Here is a 26,407-nt window from a genome sequence, read left to right on the forward strand (position 1 = left end):
TCCCATCCCATACAGGTCCTCAAACCACACTTTACCTGGTGTTCCTTTCTCTATGTGAGCTACCCCTTCCTCCAGCATGTGGGGCCAGCTTCCAAGCCTTGGAGCCAAACTCCTGGTACTTATCTCTCCTATTCTTGGCTGTTAGGCTCCTATTCTGTTATTTTATTTTATATTCCACAGATGAGTGCAATCTTTCTATGTCTGTCTCTTTCTTTCTGACTCATTTAACTTAGCATGTTACTTTCCATGTTGATCCACTTATATGCAAATATTATGACTTCATCTTTTCTAATAGCAGCATAGTATTCCATTGTGTAGATATACCAAGTTTCTTTAACCAGTCATCTGTTCTCGGGCACTTGGGTTTTTTCCAGATTCTGGCTATTGTAAACAGTGCTGCAATGAACATTCGAGTGCAGATGTCATTTCGACTGTACTTTTTTGCCTCCCCGGGATATATTCCCAGATGTGGTATTGCTGGGTCAAATGGGAGCTCAATTTCTAATTTTTTGAAAAGTGACCATACTGTTTTCCAAAAGGGCTGAACCAGTCGGCATTCCCACCAGCAGTGTAGGAGGGTCCCTTTCTCCCCACATCCCCTCCAACAGCTGTTGGTTTTGTTTTTTTGGATGTGTGCCATGCTCTGTGGTGTGAAGTGGTATCTCATAGTTGTTTTGATCTGCATCTCTCTGATGATTAGTGAGAAGAGCATTTTTTCAAGTGCCTTTTTGCCATTTGTATTTCTTCCTTGAGAAAGTTTCTGTTCATTTTCATCCCTCATTTTTTGATGGGATCATTAGCAAGAAATATTATAAATGATTATTGATTAAATGATTATTGATTAAATAAATGATTATTACTGCTTTATAGTAGAGTTTGAGGTTGGGGAGGGTGATGCCTCCCATCCTGCTTTTCCCAAGAATTGCCTTAGCTATTCGTGGCGTTTATTGTTCCATATGAATTTCAGAAGTGCTTCCTCCATTACTTTGAGGTTTTTCATGGGTATCCTTTTAAGGATCGCATTGAATCTTTACAGTGCTTTGGGGAGTATTGCCATTTTGACAATGTTCATAATTCCTACCCATGAGCAAGGAAAATGTTTCCATTTCCTCGTGTCCTGTTTTATTTCATTCAATAGTGTTTTGCAGTTTTCTTTGTAGAGATCCTTTACTTCCTTGGTTAAGCTGATTCAGAGGTACTTGATTTTCTGGGGCATGATTGTGAAGGGGATTTTTCTTTTTTATGTCACTTTCCTCTGTTTCATTATTTACGTAAAGGAAGGCCATGGATATTTGGGTATTGATTTTATAACCTGCAACTTTACTGTACAAGTCTATTGTTTCTAAGAGTTTCTTGGTAGAGGTTTTGGGTTTCTCTAGATAGAGTATCATATCATCTGCGAATAGTGAGAGCTTGATTTCCTCCTTCCCTATCTGTATGCCCTTAATGTCTTTTTCTTGCCTAAATGCTATTGCAAGAACCTCCAGTACTATGTTAAACATAAGTGGTGAGAGTGGATATCCTTGTCTCGTCCCTGATCTTAGAGGGAAGGCCCTAAGTTTTTCTCCATTGAGGATGATGCTTGCTGTAGGTTTGTGGTAGATGGCTTTGACTATGTTGAGGTAAGTTCCTTTTAAACCCATCTTGGTGAGAGTTTTCATCATAAATGGGTGCTGGATCTTGTCAAATAATTTTTCTGCATCTATTGAAATTATCATATGGTTTTTATCTTTGCTTTTTTGATATGGTGGGTTATGTTGATTGATTTCCGAATTTTAAACCATCCTTGCATCCCTGGGATGAATCCCACTTGGTCATGGTGTATGATCTTTTTTGATGAGTTGCTGGATTCTATTTGCTAATATTTTGTTGAGGATCTTCGCATCCATGTTCATCAGGGATATTGGCCTGTAGTTTTCCTTCTTAGTGGTGTCTTTGTTTGCTTCTAGTATTATGGAGATATGTGCCTCATAGAAACTGTTTGGGAGACTTTTTGTTCCTTCAATTTTCTAGAAAAGCTTGAGGAGAAATGGTAACAGGTCTTCCTTAAATGTTTGGAAGAATTCGCTAGTGAATCCATCTGGGCCTGGGCTTTTGTTTTTGGGGAGACTTTTGATTACTGTTTCAATTTCCTTGATATTACTGGGTCTATTCAGATATTCCAAGTCTTCTTGGTTCAGTCTTGTGAGGTGATAGGAATCCAGGAAATTGTCCATTTCTTATAGGTTCTCTTGTTTGTGGCATACAGACTCTAAAGTAGTCTCTGATGATCTTTTTTTTTTTTAAAGAAATATTTTATTGAACCACCGTGAAAAAAAGAAAAATATACAAATCTTTCAGGTTTAAGTCACAGTCAAATACTGATTAAACCACCATCCCTTCACCAGTGCACCCGTTCCACCACCAAGAACCCCAATACACCCCTCTCCCACCCCCCCATCTAAGTAACTAATGATATTCCCATTATTCTCTCTATATATTGAGTACATTCCATATTTTCATACAGAACTCACTATTATTGATTGGAAATTTTCCCCAACAATCAGGCCTGCTGAATAGGCATCATCTAATAATTTCTGTTGATTGCTAAGAGTGAAGACTTTGAGTCCCCGCGGCCGCGATAGCGACCGCGCAGTTTTGGGTTTCTAATATTTTAGCTCAATTCACAGTCAAAATGTATGGCTGCAAGAATCCGCTCTGGTGCCAAAATGGGTTAGGAGACCTCAGGATCACAGTCAATAGGCGCGGAGGGTCTGCTTCTCTTGCCGCGGCTCCGGTTCATCCTAAAGATGCCTTTAGCTTCACTGTCATGGAGGGTTTTGCCTCTTCCACGTATCTTATGGATTCAAGTCCGATACTGAGCTCATAATCCATTTAAATCTGACTTTTGTGCCTGGCGATAGAGAGATCTGAGTTCTTTTTTCCCCCTTTATTGGCATATAGCTGTCCAATTTTCCCAGAACCACATGTTGAAGAGATTTTCCTTGCTCCACTTCATATTTCTTGCTCGTTATTCTATTGGTCTGAGGTCTGGCTTTAATTCATTTTTGGTGGGAATGCCAACTGGTCCAACCCTTTGGGAAAACAGTATGGGCATTCCTGAAAAAAAAAGAAGAAATCGAGCTTCAATACAACCCAGCGATATCAGTTCTGTGAATATACTCCGAGGGTGCAAGAGTACACAGCAGGAAAGCCTTCTGTACTTCTATGTTCATCACATTACTATTCACAGTCATAAAACTCACTTATAAATGGATGGACATGTCTGATGATCTTTTGAATTATAGTAGTTTCTGTTGTGATAACCCCTTTTTCATTTCTTATTTGGTTTATTAGGGTTCTCTCTTTCTCTTTCTTTGTGAGTCTTGCTCGTGGTTTATCAATCTTGTTTATTGTCTCAAAGAGCCAGCTTTCGGTTTCATTGACCTTTTGGATTGTTTTTTGAGTTTCCATGTCATTGATTTCTGCTCTAAGTTTTATTATTTCTTTCCTTTGGCTGGGATGGGGTTCCCTTTGTTAATCTTTTTCTAAGGGTTTGAGCTGTGAAGTCAGGTTATCTATGTAGGCCCTTTCTTCCTTCCTGATGAATGCTTGTAAAGCTATAAATTTTCCTCTTAACACAGCTTCAGCTCTGTCCCATAGGTTTTGGTAGCTCGTGTCTTCCTCTCATTTGTTTTCAGGTATCTGTTGATTTCATCCTTGACTTCCTTCCTGATCCACTCATTGTTCAACATTTAGTTGTTTAATTTCCAGTTGTTTGATTTGGATCTCCTCGTCTGTATGTGGTTAGCTTCTATCTTCAGTGCATCATGGTCTGAAAAAATAGTTGATACAATTTCTATATTCTTGATTATATTGAGGTATGTTTTGTGACCCAGCATGTTGTCTATTTTAGAAAATGTTCCATGTGCACTGGAAAAGAATGTGTACTCTTTCTTTTTGGGGTGCAAGGCCCTGTATACGTCTGTTAGCCCTCTCTCTTCTATTTCTTCCTTCAGAGCCAGTGTTTCCTTGCTGAGTTTTGTTCTTGTTGATCTATCCAGAGGCGATAAGGCAGTGTTGAAGTCTCAAACTACCATTGTATTGCTGGCGATGTCCTCTTAAATTCTGTTAGCAGTTGTTGTAAGTATTTTGTCCCTCATTAGGTGCATATACATTTAAGAGTGTGATTTCTTCCTGTTGTATACAACACTTGATGAATAGAAAATGGCCTTCTTTGTCCTTTCTGATTTTTCTCAACCTGAATTCTATGTTGTCGGATACAAGTATGGCCACCCCAGCTTTTTTGAGAGAGTTCTTTGCTTGCATTATTGTTTTCCATCCTTTAACTTTGAGTCTGAATTTGTTCTGATTGTTCAGATGTGTTTCTTTCAGGCAGCAGAATACTGGTTTCAGTTTCTGGATCCATTATGTTACTCTGTATCTCTTGATAAGTGCATTTAGACTATTGACATTGAGAGAGATTATTGTCATGGGATTTCGTACCATCTTTCTATAAGGGTTTATTGCGCTTATAGGTTTTTTCCTCATCTTCCAGGAGTCCTTTTAGCCCTTCTTTCAGGCTTGGTTTTGAATCTATGAAGTTCATGTTGTTTATCTACGAAATGGTGTATTTTCCCATCGAGTTTGAGTGAGATTTTGGCTGGGTAAAGTATTCTTGGTGAGATGTTTATTTCATTGAGTTTTTTCACTATGTCCCACCATTATCTTCGGGCTTGGAGGGTTTCCTCTGATAGATCTGCAGTAAATCTAAAGGGTGCTCCTTTGTATGTGATTTTTTTCTTTGATCTTGCTGCTTGCAGTATTGCATCTCTATCTGCAGCATCCATCATTCTATGATATGCCTTGGAGTGTTTCTACTAGGATTTCTTTTAGCTGGCACCCTTCTGGCTCCATGGATCTGGATTCTTGCATTGTCTCACTCTGGAAACTTTTCAGCGATGATTTTTTTTAACTGTGTTTTTTTTTTCATTGGGGTTGGTTCCCTGTCTTTCCGGTACTCCAATTATTCTAATGTTGTTCCTCTTGGAGTCATCTCCTAGGTCTCTGATTCACCTTAGAGTCATTTTGAGGTCTTTCCCCATTGTTTCTTGTTGCCTGTACGATTTCTGCTCTTCGTCTTCAAGATCACTGATTCTGTCTTCGGCCATTGATATTCTACTGTTGAGGGCATCTATTGAGTTTTTAAGTTCATCTATCGAATCTTTCATTTGTGACATTTCTTTTTGTAGTTTTCTTATTTCTGCTCTCATTTCTTCCTGTATTTTCTCAGTTATCTGTTCCCCCATTTCTTTCACTTCTTCCTTTAATTTTCTGTACGACTGTTCCACTGATTCTGTGAGTTCCTTGAACATACTCGGCATTTCATCTCGGAATTTTTTGTCGGAGAGATCATACTTGTGGGTACCTCCTGTTGAGGATTCGGGGCTCTTTTCATTGTCCTCTACTTGTAGTGGAGATTTGTGCTGTTTCTTCATATTGCTGTGGATCTAACGAGGTAAAGCCTCTAGGTTCACTGGAACTGTTCCCTCTGATTGCCAGAGAAAATTCTGAATAAGATCCACAGTGGTCAACCTTTTCCTAGTGTAGGGTACTTCTTTCCTCGTGGGCATTATTCTGCGACTTATGATAGGCATCTAGTGCAGCATTGGAAGAGATGTTGTTTCCAATTGGGCTGTATGAAACTTCTTGAACACTTGTTTTTTGGTGGAACTGTAGTCGGCCAGAAGATTGTTGCCATGTTGTGTTTGAGGTGGCCAGAATGCTTTCCACAAAATTAGATAATGAAGGCTGGGATGGGAGTCTAAGGTGCTGGCTGTGGAGGATAAAACTGTGGCTGCTTATGCGGCCGCAGGCTCCATAGAAGGCCATGCCCACTTTTGATGAGGCCACGCCCCCTTCAGTTTAGGCCACACTCCCAGTCAGTCCCAATGTTAATGTCCGCTTTATGGAGATCCGCAAGTACCTGTTAGAGGGAACCGGCGCTGATCATGCAGGCACAGAGGGTTCTGGTGAAGACAAGACGATGCCCATGTCCGGGAAGCCCCAGGCAGTGGGCGTAGGGGACATAGGGCTAGATGGGAGGGGAGAACCGAGGAACCTGTTAGAGGGGCGAGTGGTTGCTTTGAATACTTTGTGGTCCCTCATTAGGTGCATATATATTTAGGAGTGTAAGTTCTTCCTGCTATATAGATCCCTTGACCAATAAGAAATAATCTTCACTGTCTCTTGTGACCTTCTTTATTCTGAAATCAATAAGGTCTGATACTAGAATGGCCACCTCAGCTTTTTTATTGGAGTTCTTTGCCTGTAGTACTGTTTTCCAGCCTTTGAGTCTTAGTCTGTGTTTGCTCTGACTGCTCATATGTGTTTCTCAAAGGCAGCAGAATGTTGGGTTCAATTTTCTAATCCATCTGCCACTTTGTGTCTTTTAATTGGTGTGTTTAGCCCATTGATGTTGAGAGAGATTGTTGTTATGGGGTTTTGTACCATCTTTCTGCTGAAATTTGGTGTATTTGAGAAGCTTGTCTTGTCTTAAAGTAGCCTATTTAGTTGTTCTAGTAACAATGGTTTTGAGTCTATGAAGTCCCTAAGCTGTTATTTGTCAGTGAAACTGTGTTGTTCCTTCTGATATGAATGAGAGTCTAGCTGGGTAAAGTATTTTTGGTGAGGCATTTATTTAATTGAGTTTTTTCACTATGTCCCACCACTGGCTTCAGGCCCTGAGGTTTTCATCAGACAAGTCAGCTGTGAATCTTAAGGATGCTCCTTTATAGGCAGTTTCTTTCTTTGGTCTTGCTGCTTTTAGAATTTTGCCTCTTTCTAAGGATTTTGTCATTTTGATCAGGATGTGTCTTGGGTATTTTTATTTGGGTTTCTTCTATCTGGTACCCTTCGAACCTCCTGAATGTGGTTGCATGTCTTCTTCAGCTGTGGGGATGCCATAGCAATGATGTCTTTGATGGTTTCTTCTTCATCAGGGTTTTCTTCTTGTCCCTCTGGGACTCTTATAATTCTTATGTTATTCCTCTTAGCTTCATCCCTATCTTCTCTTGACATCTGTTCTCTAATTGTGAATCTCTTTTCCATTTTCTGCTATTTTCTGGAGAGTCTCTGCAATTGATCTTGATCTCCGAGTTCACTGAGCAGCTGTTACTCTGCTCCTAAAGACTTCCATAGAGTTTTTTAATTCACTTACCAGGTTTTTCATATCTGTCATTTCTGTTTGTAGTTTTCTTTGCATTTTCCCCATTTCTACTTCAAATCCTCTTGTATTTTATTGGTGGTGTGTTCCATTGCTTCTTTTAGCTCTCTATGCTTCCTCAGTAACTCCCTTCTAAATTCCTTGTCAGAGACGTTATCTAGCACTTCATTACTATTGGGGTCATCTGGGCTAGTCTCTTCACTAAGTAGGCTTGGTGGGTTTCTGAGTTGCTTTACCATTGCGACCTGCATGATTTAGACCTTCATGCTCACTATTATTATTGTGTTTTTGTTGTAATATTAATTGAGCTGTGGGTAATGACTTACTGGTTTAATGTATTTCTTTTGATTAAGATGCCCTAGTGAAGGTTCTACCTAAGAGGCTAACTTATGGTTCTTATGGGCTATTGAGGAAGAGAATAATCAACATATCAACTAATCACATTTCATCATATTCTTCATTTAGGGTTCCATTTGAAGTTTTAAATTTCTGCTAAACAAGAATTAAAATGTAAGATCAGAACATTACTAAAACTTATAAAATATGAACAAAATGTAAAAAGCTTTGCAGAATTATTTTATTTTGAAAAAAAGTACAAATCCACCGAGTTATTGAATATTAAATTCAGTTTGATATAAATTACATTTAAAGTACCTTAGTTAAAACACACTTTTTATTAACATTATGTGTTTATTGGTGCTAGAACTTACTTCTGGCTCTGCGAAAAGGGATAACTCAGGCATGCTCATGGGACCATATGGTGATCAGGGATCAAGCCAAACTCAGGATTGTGGCATACAGGCAAGCACCCTACCCCGTGTACTGTCAGTTCAGTAAAACATAAACACTTTCTAAAGAAATATCACAAAAAATAAATATACAAACAATAGTGAGGGCAGTGGCACCATTCAGTTGGGGATGGGCAAGCAACAAGGTCTGGTGCCTGGCTCTGCCCTCGGGAAGGGCCTGCAGAATCTCCAGGAGCCCAGGAGTGTGGCAGCTGCACTTGCAGCCTTGTCCAACAAGATTGATCCTATTCACGCTTCTCGACTAGCTTCTACCCATCAAGAACTTTTTGGACTTTGGAAGGGCCATTGCATGTGAAAAGACCTCATATATTGTTTTTCTATGCAAGGTGCATCCTATCGTTCTAGCAAGTACAACAAGAGAAGTTAGCCTTCTGTCTGATCATTTTCTGAACTGGCCTTCAGTGGGTTTGTTCCAGAACTGGTATCTGCAGAATTTTCTTGAAGTTTTAGAATATGAGGATTAGAGCCCTGAAGACCTGCAAGTCTTAAATAATTTCCTGACAGTTCTCATTAATATTAGAAATAGACACAGAGTTGATTCCCACCAAGGCTCTAGGAGTTATCCAATACAAGGAGAAGTTTGGGTCTGACCCACTAGCAGTAACATTCAGTACTTTCTGCACTGTTTTTATACCAACCATGTCTTTCTACATGCTTATTTATAAGCAGTCTTATGTTTGGTGATGGTACTATTCCAGCTCATCCCAGCTCATGAGAAGTGTGGATCCCACGTGCAATGGAGCAGAACTAGTGAAAAATGCATGTGAGGAGGCCATATTGCCTGGTCATTCCAGAACTGGAAGTTCAAGAATATAATAACAGAGATCCAGACAAGACAAATAGGTACTACATATGTCTTCACATCAATTTAACATGCTGTTTGCATTCTTCTAGAACTCCATTACTGAGGAACTGCCTGAGTATAGAAAAGAGGGTCACCCAGACTTGGAAAGGCTAGTTCCTCTATGGAAAGAAGAATTGTTCATCGAGATTTTTGATCTAGGTAGTGGGATCCCACTCTGAAAAGTTCAACATCTCTTTACATATATTTCACTGCCCATATATAATCAGGAGAGCTGCCTCTGGCTGGATTTGATTATTGTCTACTTGACTCTATGCTAGATATATTTTTTAAATTTTTATTAGAGAATCACTGTGATGTACAGTTACAAACTTATGAACTTTTGTGTTGCATTTCACTCATACAGTGATCATTTACCCCTCCCTCTGCCAGTGCCTATTCACCTCCAATGATCTCTCTCATCACCCCCACCCCATCCCCCACCACCCCACCCTGCCTCTGAGGCAGGGTATTCCCTTTTGTTCTCTCACCTTTTGGGTGTTGTAGTTTGCAATAGAGATATTGAGTGGCCTTCATGTACAGTCTATAGTCTACTTTCAGCTCGCATCTTCCAACCCGAGTGGGTCTTTGTTGGGGGCAGGCCTAGGCACCCTCTGCCTCTGTCCCTGTAAACAGGGACTGGGTGAGGAGGGGGCCTAGGCATTCCCTACCTTTGTTCCTGTAAATGCGAATGGGTATGGAGAAACTTGGCATGAGGGCGAGTCCTCCCCTGACAGCCAACCTTGACAGGCGGCCGAAGGGCCACCATGCTCTGCTGTTAGCCTGGAAAGGGGGTCGAAGGGCCACCATGCTCTGGCAACCTGCCTCATGAGAAACGTTGAAGGGCCACCATGCTCTGGCAGCTGGACTTGAGAGGAGGCTGAAGGGAGGATTGACTCGCATCTGCCATGGCCATGCTCAAGGCCACATCTGCTTTCCCATGTTTCTCAAGGCTGAGAGAAGGAACTGAAAAACAAGTAATATTAGCAAAAATAAAGTTGCTTGCACCACTTGATTAATAATGTTTATGCCATTTATGTAACCTGCTGATCATTGGTAAAATAAGACTATATAAACCCGCTTGGATTTCAATAAACTTGCTGTATGCTGCATATTGCATGCAGTTCTCCCTAGCCCACTCAACTCTCATTCCCTCTCTCTGGCCGAGGTTCAAGTTGGCTGCGCGGGCCTCAGCAGGTCCTCACAACATCCTCTACTTGGTATTCCCTTCTCTATCTAAGCCGCCTTTTCCCCCAGCATGTGGGACCAGCTTCCAAGCCGTGGAGCCAACCTCCTGGTTCTTATCTCTTCTATTCTTGGCTGTTAGTCTCCCACTCTGTTATTATATATTCCACAGATGAGTGCAATCTTTCTATATCTGTCTCTCTCTTTCTGATTCATTTCACTTAACATGATACTTTCCATGTTGATCCACTTATATGCAAATTTCATGACTTCATATTTTCTAACAGCTGCATAGTATTCAATTCTGTAGATGTACCAAAGTTTTTTAACCAGTCATCTGTTTTTGGGCACTCCGTTTTTTTCCAGATTTTGGCTATTGTAAACAGTGTATATGTATATGAACATGCAAATACAGATGTCATTTCTATTATACCTTTTTTATGCTAGATATTTTAGGGGGAGAATTACAGCTCAGATTTAAGGAAGGAGTAGGCTTGATGCTGTCATATAGCTCTTTCAAGTGAATCATGTGAATGACTTCCAGGTTTTAGTAAGTCTGCCTGTCTGGCATCATTACAAGATCACACCAGAAGCCCATGATTGAAGAAATCCTAACTGCGAACCCAGGTATGCTGCCATTACAAGATGCAGTTACCAAGAATCAACAGATGAAACTAAGTGAGGACTTAGAGTATGTAAAAGTCATCTTGTTTCCCAACTTGTTCCTGTAAGAGAGCTTTCTGCTGTTGTTCTTTGTGACCAAATTCCATACTTGTCCCAAGTCACTTACTGAAGCCTGGGGTGCCTGAAAGCTGAAGACACCAGCTGTGTGTGTCTTGATAATTTAGTCCAGATTTTGGCTATTGTAAACAGTGCTGCAATGAACATACAAATACAGATGTCATTTCTGTAAAATGACATCTCATCTTCAGAACATCTCATCTTTAGAACATTTCATCTTCTGAAAGCCTCTCCCACATGACTTCGTCCTCAGCCTCTGCTTTTGACTCCGCCTTTGTACATCTGATGCATTCTCATAGTGAAGTGTGAGGACGTTTTTGTTGGATTTCACTCTTGAAATTATTGATTTTGCTGTAAAATTCTTTTGTACACTTCCATCCTGTTGATTAAAACATTCCAAAGTTGTCTTGGAAAAAATGAATATACAAAATAATATTTATTGAAAAGAAGGATGCTGACATCAAGAACAAGATTAGTTTGTTCTTATAATAAGAATTTTATGACAATGCATGTACATGTTAATTGTTTTGAAGATACCAATGAAAGTGAATGATATTTTTTGGTTAAATTATAAAATATATTCTGATGCTCGAGAGATAATCTAGTGAGCAGTTGTCTTGCTCAGATGGATCCCTGGCACCTTTTAAGGTCTTCCAAAACAGAGATAGGAGGTAGCCCTGAACAATAGCAGGTGTCACCAGAAAAAAAAATCCTGAAAAATGTTAAAATCCAAATACATAAAAAAATTCCAGTAATTCTAAAATTATCTTTATAAGCTATAAATGATTAATTGAAAATGTACTCTTACATGAATATAACAGTTTTTAAGATACTGTTATTAATATAGAAAATGTCATTTTATAAATTAAAAAATCCTCTAATATTTCAATACCAAATCAAAGCAAGTATGAAATAATCAGGCTTAGAAATTGATTTTACATGAATTGTAAGTTCAACTTTATCTTTAAATTAGTTGTTCTGTTTCTGAAATGCATAAAACAAGAGTTTCTCCATAATTTAGTACAAAATTAGCCAAATAACAAAAAATAAAATGAAGCCACAGGGATTCTATAGTTGTTAAGGTGTCTGCTTTGCATGTGGCTGGCCTGGGTTTTATCCCAACTCCCCCATAGTCTCCCAAGCAATACAAGGAGTGACTCCTTAGCACAGTGCCAAGAATGAGCCCTTAGCAGTTGTTTTATACTTTCAAACAAGAGAGAAAATGAATAGCATGGTGTAAATTGTATAATTAATAAAATTTGTACATATTGATAAAATTTCAGTAACTACTTATTTTAAGTAAATATCTTAAGATTGAATGTATTAATTTATGATTTATTACTTTACATATTTATTAAGTATTGATTTATGATGTATTAACATTATTTTATTATAGTTTATCATAAATCATCAGTTTATTGTAAATCTTAAAAAACTGATTCTAAAATTCATTGAGAAAAATGTATATAAATATATGTATATTATGTTTCTATCTCAATTATTATCTGATCTCATGAGCTTTCATTTTTTTCTCAAAAAGAAACTAAGTATATAATATCTCAAATGCATATTTGTCTTATTTTTAGTCTCCATCTGCATTATTAATACTTTAACTTCAAATTGTTCTTATATTTCTCTTCAGATTCCAAACTAGACTCTATAAATCATCTATTTTGAAGCTTGATATTCTTATAAATGAATGGTCTAAATTTCATTTGAACTGTCAACATGCCTGACAAAATTTGTATATGTCATTAGAGAAATTCTTATTACTCTTGCACTATACTGATGATTTTATTTCTATGGCATGTCTACTCCATATTTTATCATTTTAATACTTAAAAAACTTGACAGCTATGTGATAGATTACTGGTCACAGGGTTAGAACACACAGTCTCTCTCTTTCTCTCTCCATATATATACATACATATATAATATATATGAATGATAAAATGACTGAAGTTTGTTCTTTTAAATACTCTGAAAGTTCTTAGTTACCTTAAAATTATTTGAAATAGCTGATTCATGTTTTGCTAACTATGTAAACTACCAGATATGACTGATTGTTTGCTTTCCAATATCAGAAATTGAGGCTAGTTTATAAATCTTTTATCTAATTTTGTTACATGGTGTGTAATTTAATAAAGAAATAAACAGCTATAATCATCCATCATTTTAAATAAAAATTTACTCCAGGAATCCGAGCAATAGTACAGGGAGTAGGTAGGTTGTCTTGCTTGCAGCTGACCTGAGTAAATCCCCAGTTGTCCATATGGTCCTGGAGCACTGTTAGGAGTAATTCCTGAGCAACACCAGGTGTGGCCCCAAAGCAAAAAGATAACAGATATTCCATGTCCGAAGTTTAGAAATTCCAATGGTAGTACTCAATCTCTTCAAGGAAAATGCATTTTTCACATAATATATCACACTTTTGCATATTATTTACTCTTAGCAAAGCCTTTTCTATTTTTTTTTTTTGGCTTCGGGTGGGGTGGGGGGTAGTTGCATCCAGTAGTGTCGTTCACATACTATGGCTCTGCACTCAGACATCACTCCTGGTGGCTCTCTGGGGATGATATGGATGCCTGGAATCCAACCTAATTACCTGCATGCAAGGTAAGTATCTTACCCATCCTACTCTCTCAAAGCCTGGGAAGGCCTATTCTTTTAAAAGACTGATCCTTGGGTATACTTTACATTTCTACTTTTAATTTTTTCATTGACTCTGTGTTCCTGGAGTTGTGATGACCAGGGATCAAACTGTCAATTGTGATGTTTGAACAAATGTTAGTTGTAAGGATTACATGGAGAACACTTTGTTGTAGAATCAACCAGTGATTTATGTCTGATTCATTGGGGGGTAATACGTATTTATCTTTGAGCCATAAGTATAGAATACTCACATTTAATAAAGTGTCTGGTCAAATGCAAATGAATATTTACATTTATTAAATAGTCCGGTCAAAAAGTTTTCTAGGACTACTATATTATATAAAGATTTAAGACAAATAGAATTTAGTTTTTTCATTGCTATATACAACTAAGAATCTAAGACAGATGTTAACAGACCATGTTCCCTTCCATAGCCTCTTCATGAAAGGATCAGATCTTACCTCCTCCTGTATGTGTGCCTCCAGATTTTCAGAGGTTTGCTGTAACATATTTACAATCTCCCTTCCCTTATTCACATAACCTGATCTTCTATGTTTTTCATTTTTTTATAAAGACATGTACACAGTATTTAGGGTGACTTAATCTGGAAAACCTTAAATTAATTGTGTCAGCAAAGAATCTTTTATCCAAATAAGGTCTCAGTCACAGTCTAGTGTAGAAATATACTTGGTACTTTCCATTTAAAACGCAAAACAGATTTGAAAGAAGTTCTTATGTTAAATACTACATATGATATTTTGTAAATATTGCATATTTTATAAATTTACTTTAAGAATTTTTAAGGTTATCTGACATAATAGAGTTGAAGAGGCATGGAAGAAGACTATTAATTATGATAAAAACATTTTTTCTAATTTTAAAACAAGACTTTATATGTAAAGTCTTAAATATCTTTAATATCTTTAAATATCTTTCAATATCTTAAACAAAATTTTTACAATATTGTCTATTAAATTTATTAAAACATATGTCATTGATTAGGTAAAAACTGACTTGTTTCTTATTCCTGATTGTCTAATCTAACTTTCCCCCTTTTACTATTTCTAAGAATATGTTACTCAATATAAAAGTTTCCATAGAGGTAGAAAGAAATTAAAATACAAATACGATTCTAAATCATTCTTGACTTTAAATAATTTTCTATTAGTTGTCACTTGTATCACTTGTCATCCCGTTGATCTTCAATTTGCTTAAGCGGGAGCCAGTAATGTCTCCATTTGTCCCTGTCACGTGCGAGTGTAGCCCAATGATATCTGCTTGCTCCAGAAACACGAAGAGCATCAAATCATTCATTCAGGGTTTTGACGAAGAAGTCTGACCATCTCATTGGTGGGCGGCCACATAGTCTTTTGATGTCCTCTCGAATCCAGTTGGTAACAGCTCTAGTCCAGCGGCCCATCTGATTTTTGATGCCTTGGCAAACGAGACAGCATCCCTGATTCTTATTGTCAATGGAGGTCAGAACTCCGGATTCCTTCTCTCACTTGAGTGAAACGTGATATTTTCTACCAAATACATATAATTAGTGTCTGTACATCAACATATAAAACTATCACTTAAAATCCTAGTACAAATTAAACTTCATATTATTAAAAAAATCAAAAAATATTGTAATTTAAGATAGATAATACCTCAATATTTTATTTTAAGAGCAACAGTGAGAAATTGATCAGTTTTCAAAAGGCCTCAACTAATATAAAAATATTTATGAAGATGTTTAAAAATTTTCCTATTGGGAGGGGTGGGAAAAGAATTCCTGTGGACTCAAAATTCATTTAATCACATAGTTAAACATGTACTTTCTAATCATATCAGAATACCTGAAATATTACAACAGATGTTTACAATTTCCTTTGGCATTGATCAGAGGACATGTGGACACTAAGTCTCTAACCCCTTTCCCTTCTAATTAGTTGTCTACAGTCACAATTAAAAAAAATCACTATTTCCATCATGATTTCGTTAATGGATTAGTAAATTCAATTTAATCCTGATATTCACTTTTCAGAGGCTTGATTTAATGTTATCTTTTGTGGCCTAAGTGATAATTATCTACATAGAAATTTTTTAAAATCTACTTTTTAAATTCTGTTGATTCTGTATTTTGCTTACAGAAATCCTTCATTGTCTAGGAATTTTGTTTCTATTTGTTTGAGGATTGATATTCTCATTATTAATATATTTGAAAACAAAACATGGATTCCAGTAACTCAGGCATTGAGACTTGTGATTATGTTAAAAATTATAAATTTTAATGCTCTTTTATATTTTTACCAATGAAAGTGGCTTTTAATATACATACTTAATAGTCATTTAAAAATTTTCCACACTGCAAATTAACTTTTCATGTTGTCTTCCCATGTCTTATATTAGTAGATCATGTGACCTTCTCATACTGCTCTCGTACACTTAGTGTAATGTTCATTTATAGTACAATGTATTTTCTGTCTTATAGACCTGCTATTCATGATTTTGGGCCAGAAATATTTTGATCCCAGATACCACATATGGTGCACTAAGCATTGCCTTGAGTGATCCATGAGCACAAAGTTGGGATTAAACCCAGACTGCTGGGTATGGCATGACCTAAAAAAAATAAGTAAATCTAAAATAAGTAAATTAGTAAAATAGTAAAGTGTTAACTCTCTTTCTTTCTGTTAGCACATAGTTCAGATGGTTCTTTTTTTTAAATAAATGTGTCCTCATTTTTAAAATGGTATTGAAACTCACAAAGGTCTAATTTCCATATAACAATTTATAAAATGATAATTTCACATTTGTGAATATAGAGTAAAATCAGTTCTTTTGTTCCTCACAAATGTATAATCAAGGAACTACTCTATGACAATGGATAGAATAATTACCAATTCTTCCAAGAAAATGTTCTTGTTAATTATTTGTAATTAATGCCTAGTTCCTTTATTTCTTGCAACTTTAGTCACATATTTTTGTGTTTTTTTAAGAATGTCATACAATGATTCAGTCAAAGTATTCTTTTTATGGGACATATCTATGTGGGTTTGCAAATAGGAGAGTCTTTCAGTGGAATAATGCATTTAAGATGCATGTTGTTGCGTGCATCAATATTTCTTTTATTGATAAATATTGTGTTGTGAATTTACAAGCTTATTTTTTTCTTACTCATAGAAAATCATTAAGGTTAGTTCTGGATTTTAGTAATGAGATTTCCAGGTGTTGTCATCCTTTTGTGCACTTGGTATTATGAAATTTTTCATTAAGCTATTCCAAAAGGTTTGTAAAGGTGTCTCACTTTGCTTATAATATACATTCTCCTAAAGATTAATGATGTCAAGCTTATTTGTTTGCCATCTGTATACCTTAATTGGCAAGATGTATGCCCAGCTGTTTTCAAGATTGTTAGTCTCACAGTTAAATTTTAAAACTTTAATCAAGCTGAGTAAAAGTTATTTATCAAATGGAACTCACCCATCTTTGCTCTCTATGCCTTTTGTTTCATTCACTGAAGGAGCAAACAAAGAAAGAAAAATTTCTGGCATATTTCATCTTGTTTTTCAGTATGAATTGATCTGGTAGATTATATTTGCTGAGAAGTCTAAGAAAAGGATTATTTGTGTTTTTATATCAATCATTAATTTAAACATTATACTTAGGACAACTATCCATTTCAAACTATCTTTCTAAAGGGTGTTAATCATGAATCACGAGTCATGAAAACCAGTTAATCATGGATTTCTCGAGCGGGCTCAGTAACTTCTCTATTTGTCCTTTCCCTGAGATCTTAGAAGTCCCTCCCAATGATGTCACACTGGAGGCTCTTTCAGGGTCAGGGGAATGGGATCCAGCTTGTTACTGGATTTGGCATATGAATACACCCTGGGAAGCTTGCAAGGCTGTTCCATGTGGGCAGGAAACTCTCAGAAGCTTTCCAGTTACTCCCAGAGGGAGAAGCAGGCTACAAGATAGTGCGCGGCGTAAAGTGGCCACTCGCTTCTGGGAGCTTGCTTTTAAGTCTCTGGATGTTAGCTGTTGATGGAATTACACACACCTGGGTTCCTCTGCCGGTACCTTCATGTATGAGGCCTGTCCAAATGTGTGGACAGGGGCCTCAAGCATGGCTGTAGCTAGGTTCTGATGGTCTTCGGCTGCCGGGAGCTCTGCTAGGGGTAGGGAGGGAAGCTGGAGCCCATCCCCTCCGAAAGGCCCCGGGGAAGACAACCAGATGTGCGGGCAAATAAAAAATTGATTTTTTATTTCTCTGAATATTGACATCTTGTTACTTTATTACCATTTGCTGAAAAACTCTTTTCCCATTAACTATTGCTTTGTTGAAAAATGAATTATACTTTTTGTGCATAAATTCATTTTGAACTCAACTATTTTATGAAGTCATATATCTATTTGTTCACTGATATACTAGTGAATTAATGAAGTATTATATCAATTCTTGAAATCATAAAGTGAGTGTCCTACAGTTTTGAACCTATTTAATTTCGGAATGGGAAAACAATGTGTTGATCACCCACTAAAAAGTAAGAGTCTTAAGCTGTCAATGTTATCATCTCTCTGGATCTGTCTGGATCCAGAGATCTCAACTTCCTTTTCTAGAATTACAGGGATGCATATCTATCTATCTATCTGCCTATCTATCTGTCTGTCTGTCTATCTATCTATCTATCTACAGTGTAATTTACAACACTATGATTAACAGTTTTCTAACTCTTCTAACTCTACAACTACTGCCATGACTCCACTATGTTGCAAGGTCCCTCTTTCTAACCCTGTAAAAATTAATTATTTTAATTTAATGACTATACTTTGGGGAAATCATAATAGTAGTATCAATGCTTATGATTTTGATCATATATTTACACAGTAACTGCTAATTTTTACTTCATTTACTTGTATGTTGTCTTCATGTAAGTGTCTATTCATTTCTACCCATTTGCAATCGGGTTATTAATGCTGTTGTTGCTATTACTGATCTTGATACATTTTATCTGACATATTGTGTGAAATATGTAATATATATTTTAGATAGTGCCCTTTTACCTGGAATAATGGGATTCATATCCTAGAAATTCTTGACTACATTTTCCTCAATGAATTTAATGATAATGGTCTAATACCAAAGTTTTTTACTCTACTTTGAAATGACTTTTTGTATGGTGTTAAACATGAATCTTTTTTTATCTTTTTTATTTCTTTTTCTCTCTTTTTCTTTTCTTTCTCCCTCCGTCCCTTCCCCCCTATATTTTTATTTTTCATTAACATATTTGTTTGCTTTTGGTATTAGGCCAATGTTGGCTTATTGAGGGCAAAATAATAATTTCTTTTTCATTAATATTTTAGAAGAATTGAAGAGTATTGGTAGCAATTTCTTTTTGAAGATTGGTAGAAGTCGTTAGTAATCTCCTCTGAACCTGAGCTTTTGGTTTTATGGGATTTTTAAATAAGAAAAACACAGAGACAGACAGGGAAGGGAAAGGGAGAAAGAGGTAGAGAGAGAGACAGAGAGAACAAGACTTATTTAGAAAGACGTGAGTTAGGGAAGGAAAGGAATGTAAGTGCAAGGGAGACTGCTGGCTTGAAAGTGTAAGCAGAATCAAAGAGCCATAGAAGTGACATAAGTGGGCAGACAGACAGGGAAAGGCCCCATGGCAATGAAATTTCTATGGGATATGCAATGAAATTTCTGGAAAGTGAAGTTCTAAGGTTGATCCATCTTGGGGATACAGAAAACAAGAACTGATAAGACCTTCTTTAGTAGCGACAGCGGCCTCCGAGGAGACTGGACCCCTCCCACTGGAAAGGGGGCTTGAAGGGAAATCCTCGAGAATGCTCAACCCCCTTTTAATCTGATTAACCCTCAGCCCCCTCCCTTAATCTTATTAACCTTTGCAGTTTAGCCCAATGAAGACTCCAGAACATTCCAGACCAAGACATCTGAGTAGATATCCCTATAAAGCCAGTCTAAGAGTCCATTCAAGGCTCTCTCTGCCCTTGGAGAAGCCTTCATTCTCTCTTGAGCACACTATTCTCTCTCACCTTCCCTCCCTCCTCACTTTCAAAAACTTCCAAATAAAATCATTTTTACTTCACTGCTCATCTACTCCTGAAATTCTTTTTTGTGAGGTGAGACGAGCACCCAGTAACCTGGGTAAGGCCTGGGACTGAATTTCTTTTCCTGCAGAGAGAAAATCCTCATCCCAACCTGAGTCAGTGGCTCCCTGAGCACGTGGGTGGTGGGGATCAATCCAGTGCTGAGAAGACCAGGTGGACATCAGGTGTGGACTTGCAGTCACCTAGCGGGGTTTTTGGGGCTCTGGCTGCTAAGCACAGACTTCTCACAGACTTCATTAGTCCTAGTCTTCTTAGCTGAGTCGTGGGGTGGCTGAGGTAGATTTGGAGAAAGTGGCCATCTCTCTCCTTCCCACCTCACATAAGCCACCCACCGACATCAGAAGCAAGCAAGGGTTCTAGGTGTTCAAGAAAACATGGACTTGAGTGCAAGCCAGCACAATTCTGTCCATGTGTTTGGTCTGTTAGGCTTACTGCGTCCTCTCACCCAGTCTTTGAAGTTTGTATGACTCTAATGACTTTTCCCACTCACTTTAGGTTCCACAGTTTAGTGTCATAGATGTCATAGCCATCTCATGCTCCTTTACATAGCTGAAGTTTGTTACTATTTTTATTTTTATATTTTATCCAGTTTACTTGAGTTTTATCTCTTGTTTCACGTATTGAGTCTAGCTATCAGTTTGTCAACCTTGTTTCTTCTTTTAATAAAAAATGTTTCTGGCTTCATTTCCCCTTTGTAGTACACTATATATGTATATATATACAAATACATATATATGTGTATATATATTACATATGTCCGTATCACTGTATAACTGTCATCACGTTGTTCATCAGTTTGCTCGAGCAGGCACCAAAGATGTCTCCATTCGTCCCCGTCATGTGTTACTGTAGTCTGTAATACATATAATATACATATTATTTAAATAAAAGTCTATATGTATATAAGAAATCAATGATATATTTTCCACTAGTTTCTTTCTTTTGCTTCTTTTGAGATTCCATTATAGTTTTTTATCTAGTTTTTAATCTTGAGTCTAATGTTTTCATATGAGCTTTGTCTTTGGTATTCTTTATACCTCACATTACCGTTACACCCACACTTAGTTCTTTTGCTATTTCTCATAGCTTCCACAGTTAGTATGCTCCTACTTATTAGTTTGAGAAATCATTTTATTTCTTTTTTATTTTTCTTTTTGATCTAACATTATTAAACAGATGGAGGTTGTGGGGAGCAGAGAAGCAGTATAAGCAATAAAATGTTTGCCTTTCATGCTGTCAACCTAACTTTAATGCCCTGTTTTGCTTATAGCCTTGCAAATATCATCAACAGAGATTCCTGAACATAGTTCCAGGAATAAGCACTGAGTATAGTGGCACAACAATATCCCGCAAACATGAAGTATTCAGTTTCCAAATGATGGAAAATTTTCTAATTTTCTCTTAATGTTTCATTTCTATATTCATGACATTGTAGTCAGGGAAGATACTTGATTAGATTCTATTTTCATGATCTATGTGACTTGAATTATGTCCCAGCATGAGATCTGTCCTGAAAAACATTTTATATGCAGTGGAGAAGAATGAACATATGTTCAACTTTTTGAGAAGAGTTTTGTGTATTTTTTATTAATTCCAGTTCTTCCCATTTTTCAATTAGTGTTCTTGTCTCATTAGAGATGTCTGCTAGGTTGCTCTATCTAGTGGCACAAAGTTGGGAGTCATGTCTCCCATAATTAATATGTTGATAAGTGTCTAATCTGCATAGTCTACTAACCCTTTAAACAATCTGCAATTTCCCTACTATACTGGAGCAATAGCACAGCGAGTAGGGCATTTGCCCTGCACGCAGCCGACCCAGGTTCAATTCCTCTATCCCACTATGAGAGCCCTGCAAGCTACCGACAGTCTCCTCCCTGCACAGCAGATCCTGGCAAGCTACTCGTGGAGTATTTGATATGCCAAAAACTGTAGTGGGATTGCTTGGAGCACATAGACTAGAGACTAGAGACCAGCATGGGACAATGAACTTTGTATGACCTGCACTGGGGTCTTGGGAGAGTCCTGTGCAGAGGGCCTCTTGAAAGAGGGGCCTTGAAGGTAAAACCTACCAGCAAGATAAGCAGGACACATCCTGCACGTACATACTTCTCGTGCTCTAAGTAACCTTGGGAATAATCTGACTTGGTATTTCTTAATGAGAGCATCTTGAGACAAACACAAAATATGTCTAACTCATGAGAGCATCTTTTGACTTGGCTACATGCCTGGGCCAAGGTATGTAAATAATATAAAACTGCTTGCTTGAGAATAAACGGGGCCTTCAGCCTCGATAGCTGCTGGTCAATGCATCATCTCTGAGTCGGTGGTCTTCATGCCGGAGCTGGACTCCGGCAAAAAACAGTAACAATTGTCACAATGGAGATGTTACCAGTGCCCACTCAAGCAAATTAATGAATAACAGGATGACAGTGCTACAGTGCTACCATTAATATTCTTACTTTGAGTGATATTGATTTGAATCAGTTATGACTGTCCCTTTTTATTTTTGAATTTTATTGAATCACTGTGAGATAGTTACAAACTTTCATGTTTGGGTTACAATCTCACAATGATCAAACACCATTCCCTCCACCAGTGCACATTCCTCATCACCAATATCCCCAGTATACCCTCCTTTTCTCACCCTCCACCTGCCTCCATGGCAAGCAATATTCCCCATACTCTCTCTCTCCTTTTGTGTATTATGGCTTGCAACATAGACACTGAGAGGTCATCATGTTTGGTCCGTTATCTACTTTCGGCACACATCTCCCATCCCGAATGATTCCTCCACATATCATGCTAAGTGAAATTAGTCAGAAAGAGAAGGACAGATATAGAAGGTCCCATTGTTTTCTAATTTGACATTTGTCTGTGTAAAGGTTTGCAATCCTTTTACTGTAAGTCAGCAGAAGGTTGGATTTTGTACTGGAGGTTTCAATTTGATTTATGATAAATAGAAGTGATTGCCGATTCTTTCAAGCACCCAATGTCTTTTGATAAAATAGTCCAGAGCATTAACATTTTGAAAGATAATTGGTAAAGTTGAATTATTTTCTGCTTTTCTATGAGGATTTAGGTCATTTTTGCTGTTTGAAATCTATTTCATATAAAAATCATTAACTATTTTTTATATCATTAGTTTGAAAGCAGACAATATCTTCAACTGTTGTTTGCCCAAGACTATTTTAATCCCTCTCTCAAATCTGAATTATAACCTTGATGACCAACATTCTTGGTTGAAGTTCCTTTTTCATTCTTTGAGTGTGTTATCCTATTCCCATCTTGTGTGAGTTTTATTCAAGAAATCTGATGTAAATTTTAAGCAATTTCCCTGTATTTGAGACTTTCCATTTGTTTTTAAACTTTAAGAAGTCTATCTCTCTCTTTGGTTCCTACTATTTGGATTACACATCCTATTTTTTGTGTATTTTTTGCTTATTTACTTTGAGGGGCCATGCCTAGCTGTGCTCAGGGTTTACTTCTGGCTCTTTGCAATTCACTCCCTCTGGCAGTGCCTGAGGGAACCATATGTTGTGCCAGAATGTTGAATAACATTGGATTATCCTTGCTCCTCCCTCAGGGAGCTTAGGTTTATTGAGTTACTCCTGCAACAGTGCTCCTGAAGCACACCCAATTCCAATAAACACTAATAATCCTATATTGCTTTTCTCTCTCCTTTATGTGCTTGCATGGTTTAGCATTGTCCTTCTTGTATAGACACAGGAAGACAGTTCATGCAATGATTAGCCAGGGTAATGCCCCCATCCTGCATGTGCCCCCAGGCACATCTCTTGGAAACTAACACAATAGAGCAAATTGACACTGGTCACATTGAAGGTAAATGCCATCATTTACTTTTGTAAAACTCCATGTACTATCTCACCATACTCTACAAATTTTATTCTTAAATATATTTTATCTCTCAAGGATCTAAGCATCCAAGTAATCAGTTTGATTATTTTAAACAAGTATTTGTATAATTTTTTATACTTTACAATTTTTCCATAATCACCTGTTAATCACTCATTTCCACAAATCAGACTCTGTGACTTGTAAGGTAAGATCCTTCTAAAGACTTTGGATTTTGTATTTGTAAGTGAAATATTGTTTTTCTCTTTCCTTTATGTCTTTTGCATAGTTTGCCTTAGAGCAATATCCCTTTGTTTAGACACAGGAAGACAGTTAATGCTATGCTTTTATAACTTGGGTGTTAATTGATTCTGAATAATATTTACACCTGGACATCAGTCATATTTACTCAACATAAACCTCATTTTCCCTTAGTTCCTACCACCTCAAAAGCAGGGTCCTGCCTAAGGGAGTGGATGTACCCAGGGCATCAAAATGAGACCGGACAAGTGCCATAAGACTTATAATAATTAAAAGCACAATCATGGAAAAATTCTATCATGACCCAAAAAGAAGTGAATGGACAAGGAGAAGTGACTGGACCCTGTTACAGTTAGGAAGGACTAATCTGGCCTGAGGGCTGTAGTCTGGAATCTATAGTGAGGTGTCCAGAGAAGAGCCACCCTTTAATCTTTTTTTTTTTTAAATTTTTATTTTTTAAAAAATTTTATCACCATGTGGAAAGTTACAGAGTTCTCAGGTTTATGTCTCAGTTATACCGTATTCAAACACCATCCCTTCACCAGTGCCCATATTCCCCACCAAAATCCCCGGTATACCCCCCGCCCCCCACCTCAACTGTATAACTGATGAACCTCACTTTATTTTCTCTTCACCTTGATTACGTTCCATATTTCAACACAAAACTCACTATTGTTGTGGGAGTTTTATCCCCAAACAAGATAGCCCTAATAAGGAGGCATTTGATAATTAGTTTTCCATTCAAAGATTGTATGTTTTCAGGTTTTAGAAAAGGTCGTGTGGCTCGGATGTGTCCCAGTCCCGAATCCTGGAGCCGTGTTAGTTGCTGCTCAGTGTCGCCAGGGTTCCATCTGGAGAAGGTGTGCTGGCGGCACCTCCTCCCTCCGGCCCCCCAGTGTTGCTGGCCCCAATTCGGGTCCGGAGCATTGTCCGGGGCGCGTTGCTCACCAGAATGCCTGCCGCTTCTCTCCCACCCTTTAATCTTAATATGTCTCATTGTGTCCATACAAAATGACTAGAAAGATTATTAAGAAGCAAATTTAAGGTGACTGTTTAAATTTAATTTCATCATCATCATCATCATCATCCCGTTGATCATTAATTTTCTCGATGGTCTCAGAAATGTCTCCATTTGTTCTAGACCTGAGATATTAGAAGCCTCTCTTTATTTGTCCTTCCCAATGGTGCCACATTGGAGGCTCTTTCAGGGTCAGGGGAACGAGACCCATCATTGTTACTGGTTTTGGCATATGAATATGCTATGGAGAGTTTGCCAGGCTCTCCCATGTGGGCAGAAAACTCTCAGTAGTGTGCCAGGTTCTCTCAGAGGGAAAACTAGGCTATAACATTAGGCTATAAACTTCTGGGAGCTTGGCTTTATAGTCTCTGGATGTTGGCCATTGATGGGATTACACAGCGCCTGGGGCAGTTTCTGGGTGTGACTGCCTAGCTACTGGAAAATGGGGAATCTAAGGAGAAGAGGCCAAGTCCCGATTCGAACAGGCTTGGAGATCCCGGCCCCGGGTCCCACACATCTGGGTTCCTCTGCCTGTTCCTTCATGTGTGAGGCTTGCCCAAACGTGTGAAGAGGGACTTTGAGCATGGCTGTGGCTGGGTTCGGAAAAGTGTGACATAGAGTCTCTTTCCCCTGTGCCTGGCTGTCTTCACTGGGGCCCTTCGGAGAGGGTGCATTGAGTTTCCCTCCCTGCCCTGAGCAGAACCCCCATGGCTGAGGACCTCCGGAACCCAGCCACAGCCATGCTCAAGGTCCCTCTCCACACATTCGGATGAGCCTCACAAATGAAGGAAACGGCAGAGGAACCCAGGTGTGTGGGACATGGGACCGAGATCTCCAAGCCTGCTCGGATCAGGACTGGGCTTCTTCCACCCAGATCCCCCATTTTCCAGACACTAGGCGATCACACACAGAAATTTAATTTTATTTAAATTAATTTAAATTATATTTAAATTAAATGGTTGTGGACTAAAGAAAGGAGAAAAGCAGCCTTGAGTGGGTCTCCTAGCAGGATGAGATCTTTGCCTTAGAAGAGCTTTCCTGGAAGGAAGGGCTTTCCATATGTTGATTGTCTCTTCCACCTATGTATAGTTCCCATTCCCTTGGAGGTTGGGCTCTTGACTAAGGCAGTGGGACTAGGCATAGGGGGACGAGCATTAAGGATAGAAGGAGACAGGAGACAGGAGTGAGGGGTCACGTGAGACTGGAATGGGGCACTCAAAGAGATTGGAACAGGCATGCTGAGAGGATGAAATAAATGTTGGGTCATGAGATTGGAATCAATGGCAACTGCTCACCAATAGGGCTTGGCAGGCCTTATTACCTCCTTCATGCATCTGTTGGTGATGACAGCAGGTTGGGGTGGGAAAGCAGCTCATGGCCACTCAACGTATGTGGTGAGAGTGCACACACACATTTTTTAAACACACTGCAGTCATCCATGTGCATCAAATCATTAAAATGCTTCCTTGTTTGATATCACATGATGACTGACACAGACACCTTTGTTAGAAATAAAATACTCGTGATAATTCTTTGTACATAACATTTTCCCACATACTACATTTAAAATAACTTTTATTTTTTTAAGTAAACAGATTTTATTTAGAGGTTTCTGAGGGAAAGAGGAAAGGATAAGTGGGAGAGAGAAGAGTAAGAATAATGTGCTCAAGAGAGAACACGGGCTTCTCCAAGGGTGGAGAGAGCTCTACACACATCCTAGC

The 26,407-nt window shown here is 38.0% G+C and overlaps 1 pseudogene; it reads left to right on the forward strand.

Annotated features, from left to right (window-relative positions):
- Positions 1 to 5,947: 5,947 nt before the first annotated feature.
- LOC101541222 (pyruvate dehydrogenase (acetyl-transferring) kinase isozyme 3, mitochondrial-like) lies at positions 5,948 to 9,135 on the forward strand (annotated as a pseudogene).
- The last annotated feature ends 17,272 nt before the right edge of the window (positions 9,136 to 26,407 follow it).

This window comes from Sorex araneus, chromosome 3 (assembly GCF_027595985.1).
Source record: "Sorex araneus isolate mSorAra2 chromosome 3, mSorAra2.pri, whole genome shotgun sequence".
NCBI classification, from domain to species: Eukaryota; Metazoa; Chordata; class Mammalia; order Eulipotyphla; family Soricidae; genus Sorex; species Sorex araneus.